Source organism: Austrofundulus limnaeus, unplaced genomic scaffold, assembly GCF_001266775.1.
Source record: "Austrofundulus limnaeus strain Quisiro unplaced genomic scaffold, Austrofundulus_limnaeus-1.0 Scaffold510, whole genome shotgun sequence".
Taxonomy (NCBI): Eukaryota; Metazoa; Chordata; class Actinopteri; order Cyprinodontiformes; family Rivulidae; genus Austrofundulus; species Austrofundulus limnaeus.
Window position 1 is genome coordinate 27,687 of NW_013952912.1, and position 5,957 is coordinate 33,643.

At 36.3% G+C, this 5,957-nt stretch overlaps 1 long non-coding RNA gene and 1 pseudogene across 1 annotated transcript in view; both read right to left on the reverse strand.

Annotated features, from left to right (window-relative positions):
- Positions 1 to 5,957, reverse strand: part of LOC106530328 (uncharacterized) — a 14,561-nt gene that overhangs the window by 3,992 nt on the left and 4,612 nt on the right. The window lies entirely within an intron of this gene.
- Positions 4,991 to 5,491, reverse strand: LOC106530325 (SH3 domain-binding protein 5 pseudogene; annotated as a pseudogene).

The following is a 5,957-nucleotide window of genomic DNA, read 5'->3' on the forward strand; positions in this document are numbered from 1 at the left end:
AGAGAGAGAGAGAGAGAGAGAGAGAGAGAGAGAGAGAGAGAGAGAGAGAGAAAGATAATAATCCTCAAATTTTCCTTGCTGTGGAGAAATTAGGAAGGCCAGCACTACTAGGCCAGCATTTAAAAAAAATCAGTTTCTTACATTCCAGCCTCTCTACTATCTTGGATAAATAAAGGTCATAGTCGTGTTCATATCTGTGTCCTTTGGTTTTATCTGTTTCTTGTTTTCTATAGTTTCAGTTTTTGGTGTTTCCTATATGTCACCAGTTCATTTCTGAACAGCAGGTATGTGAATATTTATTTGTTTGTTTTGTTTGTTTGTTTGTTTATATTTTTTCCTCCACACTTTGACCACAAACTATTTTCTTTCCTCCTTTGATCAAACAAACCATTTTTGAACATTCAGACATTTACACAGATTCTTATACAGAAACAGCTCCTGTCTATTATCTAAGACTTTTCATGATTTCATGTTTCATCCTGTTTCAAATTTTATTCCATTTGTTACTTTGTTTGAGAAGTTTCTTTCTACATTTTGTTTTTACGTTGTTTTTCCTGAAGGTTCTAAACACAAAACCTTGTTATATTATCAGAATAAAATTACTTTATAAATAATGTCGCAAAACGGTCTTGTTATTTTATTTTATTTCGATTATTTTATGGCTTCTTACGGAAGAGGATTAGGGCCACTGAAAAATAAAAAAAGGAATTCTGACTTTAATCTCAGAATTCTGAGATTAAAGTCAGAATTCCTTTTTTTATTTGTCAGTGGCTCTAATCCTCTTCCGTAGCATCTTGTGTGGAAAGTGGAAACAAAACATTCCTGCAGCTCAGCTGCAGCTGTAACCTTACTGGTTCAAGGCTACATGGTTGCTGTGTCTCAACTTTTATTTTGAAATATAAGAGCAGGAAATGAGGCAATGTGTATTGTTTTTCTCAGATTCCTAAAAAAATTAATGAAGCAGTATAAAACGTATTGTCATTTCAAATATTTACTTTGTTGACAAAAATTAGCTTGTCTGACTGAATCATTTTCACTCCTAAGAATTAATAAATACATTTTTAAAAATCAAGACTTTTCCATATCGTAGTACTTGTAAAATTTTCAGGCGTATACAACTTTGTTCTCTAGTTTTTCTATGTTGTAGAAAAATTACTCCACTTTGGCACTAGATGTCAGTATAACAAAAGATGATGTATTATTTATTACACAGTGTTACAAAAGGCCTGAATCCAGAGCCAGTTTCACACAGAAACTGGGTTTATAAGGTATAATATAACTGAACACATATTATCAGTTGAATATAAAGTTAAGCATGGAAAAAATAAACTAGAACAAAAGATGTTCTGATGTTCTCTTCTTATTTTTGTCAGATGGGCAGAAATCATGAGATGACTCTGAAACAACATATGAGACATAAATAATCCACTATGTGTTGAAGTTTTTTGTGTTGTTTTGTCAGAGGTTATTACACACAGTCAATCTCTTCAGCAAACAGAAACTAGCAGAGTGTAATGTGACAACTCGTGCTCTGATGTAATGTTTCCTAAAGAAGCCCTCCCCCAACGATAGACATGAACAGTCTTTTAGTTTGACAACGTACTGTAGTGTTGCACATCCTCCAGTTTAAGATGGAAAAACTTACCTCACAGATCAACACTTCAAAACATGATTTAATGTTTTGAACCCTTGATGATTTTCTGCATTTTTTATCTCCCACTGCCAAAGACGAAAAGTCAATTATGTTTTTGTCTGTTTCTTTATGTTGGTGGTTATGATGGTTATGGTACGGTGCGTTATGGTACGTTAGGGTACGGTGTGGTACAGTATGGTATGGTGAATGGGGATGGGTGAAGAAATCATATGGGCAGGGCAGGGGTCTCATAAGTGGGCCCATTACTGTCCCTAAAAAGATGCTGAGCTTTGTTCAAACCTTCACGTTCCTTGGATGAAGGACACAAGGTTAGAAACACTGTTCTGAGTTTTATGTGATCCATTAAGGGGTCCCCAAGAATTATTTTTCTTTGACCACTCACAGCCAGACAGTGGCCTAAATAGAGGTCTCCAATGCCACAGGCATCACACAGACCATTGACATGGAGTCTCCTCACCATTTTGTGGCGGTTGAGCAGATTGTGCCCAGTTAGGACTCCAACCAGTGTATTTAGTTTTCCTTGTCAGGGCGATGAGAACTTTCCCAAACCTAAGTATTGGACCATTCATCAGTTCCTGTGCCTGTCCACAATCCATCAGCTCTCTCCAGTGAATTGAGTGTTGACGTCTAATCCAGAACTGCAGGGCATTCCTATAGACTGTCATTGAGATACCTACAGCAGGCTCTGGTCCTTTAAAGTGGACTTGACTGCCAGCTCTTGCAAGGTAGTCAGCTCTCTCAGTACCATAAAAGCCAGTATGTCCTGGTATCCATTTAACAGTAACACTGTTAACTCTCCCCAGTTGGTTGACTGCTTTACTCCCAAGCCAGTAAAGATGTAAAGTGTGGTCCTCGGAGAGCTCTAATAGCAGCTTGACTGTCTGTTGGGATGAATATTTCCTTCTGTGTACACTGAAGGTCTTTGAGAGATGCTGCACACAGGTGGATTGTATCTCAGCTTGAGATACCTTTACCACCTAGTGGGTATTTGTACTTTCTTACTTTGGTTATACAAAATCAGCACCCTTGCACCTACTGACCCCTATAGAAGTAATCCATCTGTAAAACAGTAGAAACAGTTTGGAGACAGGTCCACCATAGAGAAATTATTCCAGGCTGACCTATCTTCAGTCTATGTCTTAAAATTTGGCTCAAAATTGTATTTTTTGACCATTCTTTCTCCAGATCCTGGAACAGCAGCAACTGCCCAGTCCCAGATTCTAGTGTGCTGTGAGTCAGACTGGTGTAACCTCACTGCACTGGATGCGGCCTCCCTTAAGATATACAAACCTTTCGTTGCACATGGGTGAGCATCACTCTTGCCACCCCAGCTCGTTAGAGTCTTTGTTTTCCTTAAACTTTCTAAAGTTAGAACTTTAGAAAGTTTAAGGATGTTGCTTCACACAATTAAAAATATTTTTGACAAACACAGTGGTGCAAGATACGCAGTATTATGGTTTGAGCCTGTTTGCTGCAGTGTGATAAAAACTAACCATTAATGCCAGCAAGACAAGTTTTTGACAACCACTTTCAATCCATGTTATTTGAAACATTTTTACTCCCTATTTTGTGTTAAACAAATATAACAGGAACCATTAAACACTGTTCTTATGCAAGAATACATGAATATAAATATAGATTATCTCTACAACAGAGTAACAATGAAACAGTTGTCTAAAACACAACACACATTTAAAAAAACACTCACTTGGACACACAAACAAACCGCAGAATAGTTTGAACTTTGCACTCTTTCACAAATTCAAATGGAAGTGTAAATGTTGACAAAGAGTTCGGTCCAAAGTTACGTCTCTTTAGTGTTCAAAGGCCAGCTCGTGCACCAAATTCTTCCCTCGTATTTTCATAAAAATGACACCAAAAGTCATTTTCAAAGTGACTGAAGTCAAAAATAACTGCAATACAAGAGATGGTGCTGTATAGGCTGTTTGTCCATTTTTGATCTAAATATCTGAACAGTAACAGTTTCAAACTTAGCTACATTAGCTTGTACACATCAATGCATAGCTCCATGAAAACCTCTGCACAACACAAAAAATGTTATCTAAAGTTAAAAAAGTCACTAACATTTTTATTATTTAGCTCACTTTCTGAGTATAAAATTCTAGTTTAAACATTTCCACTAACAATTAATTATTTAGCTCACTGTTCTTACATTTTGATAATTTTATATATTTTTTTATAATTTTTTATTTTTGGTTTTGTTTTTAAACATGATACACACTGAAAAGATAGTACAATATTTATGGAAGTTGGCATATACATAGCTACATACAATGATCAAATTAAACATGACTTTGTTAATAGTTTCATTTTCTCTTAAAAAAATTAAAAAGGACATGTGTGTAAAAGAACAAAGAACATATGGACAAGGGGAAATATTTATACTTTGGGGCTTCTCTCCTGTTGATCTTCCTCCTCCAGTCTATAAACCAAAAGCTATTAGCATTTAGACAAAATCAGATCTTATTGCTTTGGTATATTGACTCCACATACGCCAGTATTCAAACATTTTGATAATTTTAAATTAATGCTAAATTTAAATGTTATGTCTAAATGTTTAATCCTAAATACAAATTTTAAAGTTAAATGTAATTCTTGTGGTTAAATTTTGAAGTTAATATTTAAGAATTTCAAACTGGAATGCAGGCTTTGCTGTTGGTGGGCAGTTTTTGTTATGAGAGCATTATCCTGCAACAAACACTAATGCAGCTAACGCAGCTAACACTGCTAACTCAGCTAACGCCGCTAACTCAGCTAACGCCGCTAACGCAGCTAACACTGCTAACGCTTCCCTACAAAACATCAAACTTGCAGTTGTGGTCAGTGTTTGAGCTGCACTTCAAACTGCCACACCACAGGAACCGTCCACATTGTTTTGAATGAACACGTTTTGGATTTAAAATTTAAATGTCATCGTCAGTAGTGTTTTGCCTCAGGATGATGATGACGCAAGAAAAGTTGCGCACTAACAGCAAAGACTGCATTCCACTATGAAATTTTTTAATGTGTGCTTTATCATTTAGCTGCAATGTTTAAAATTTAACTTTTACATTTAGATTTGCACATTTACATTTCAATTTTAATATTTAACATTTGGTGCTATATAAGTAAACTGAACTGAATTGAATTTACATATGGCATTTAACATTCATTTTGAACATTTTAGAAAAAAAAATATATAAGGGCACTGAGCTAAATTATTACTTTTTAAACTAGGATTTTATACTCTGAAAGTGAGCCAAATAATAAAAATGTTAGTGACATTTTTACACATTTTATTTTACACTAGTTTCCCACAGGTATGACATAAAAACATTTACAAATACAAAACACAAAATCAGTTTATTAGCTTTTTTTTTTGTCTTTAGGTTTGGAGGGTTTTACCGCAGTATTGTCAATGCCCTTTTCCAGCACTAATACTGTAGATAAAACTTGTCACCCCCATTGTTGGTTTTGTTTAAAATGTTCACGACTCCACAGTCAACAAGGTCATTCTGATGTTAAAGACATGTTGAGCCACTTGACGAAACTGATGTTTACCTGACATTAAGTCATTCAGGAAAGCAGTCTTGTTTTTAGCAGCAATTCCTCCCGTTCTGCCATTAAGTCCATGCTGAAGCTCAAAGCTGGGTGCAGGTAGTGTTTAGGCTCACACGGGTAACAGAATCGAAACAGCAGAGCTGGGCGAGTTGATTTCAGGGTTGATGGAATGGGGATCTTCCTCATCATCTGAGTCCTCTTGTTTCTGTGCAACATTCAAAGTCAGTTTGTTCAGACTGTCCTCCACTGTGACCTCGGCTCCTTCTGCTCGGTCACCTGGAACACATGATGATACTGATTATTATATCTGCAAGAATAAAATGAAGAATGCACTGTGTCTTTGTTAAAGGACAGTTTAATACCCGGTCCCAAATCAGGAACAAAACATCTGGTTTATCAATTAAAAATAATATAAATGCAAATTCAGTATTCACGTTATTATTTCTATCAATAACTTGTTTTTTCTTTTGTCTCTTTTCCAGAAGTAGGTGCACCTGGACCAGTTCTTCTGTGTTTGGCTGTGTCTCTTTCCTGTCCTCCAACCCAGCCAGTCGAGGCAGATGGCCACCTGTCCTGAGCCTGGTTCTGCTGGAGGTTTCTTCCTGCTAATAGGGAGTTTTTCCTCTCCACCGTTTGATCAGGATGGGAGACTGTGATGAAGTGATTCAACACAATCTGCTGGCTTCTTCTCTTGTTCTTTTGTGATGTACAGTGCCCTGAGACAACATATGTTGTGACTTGG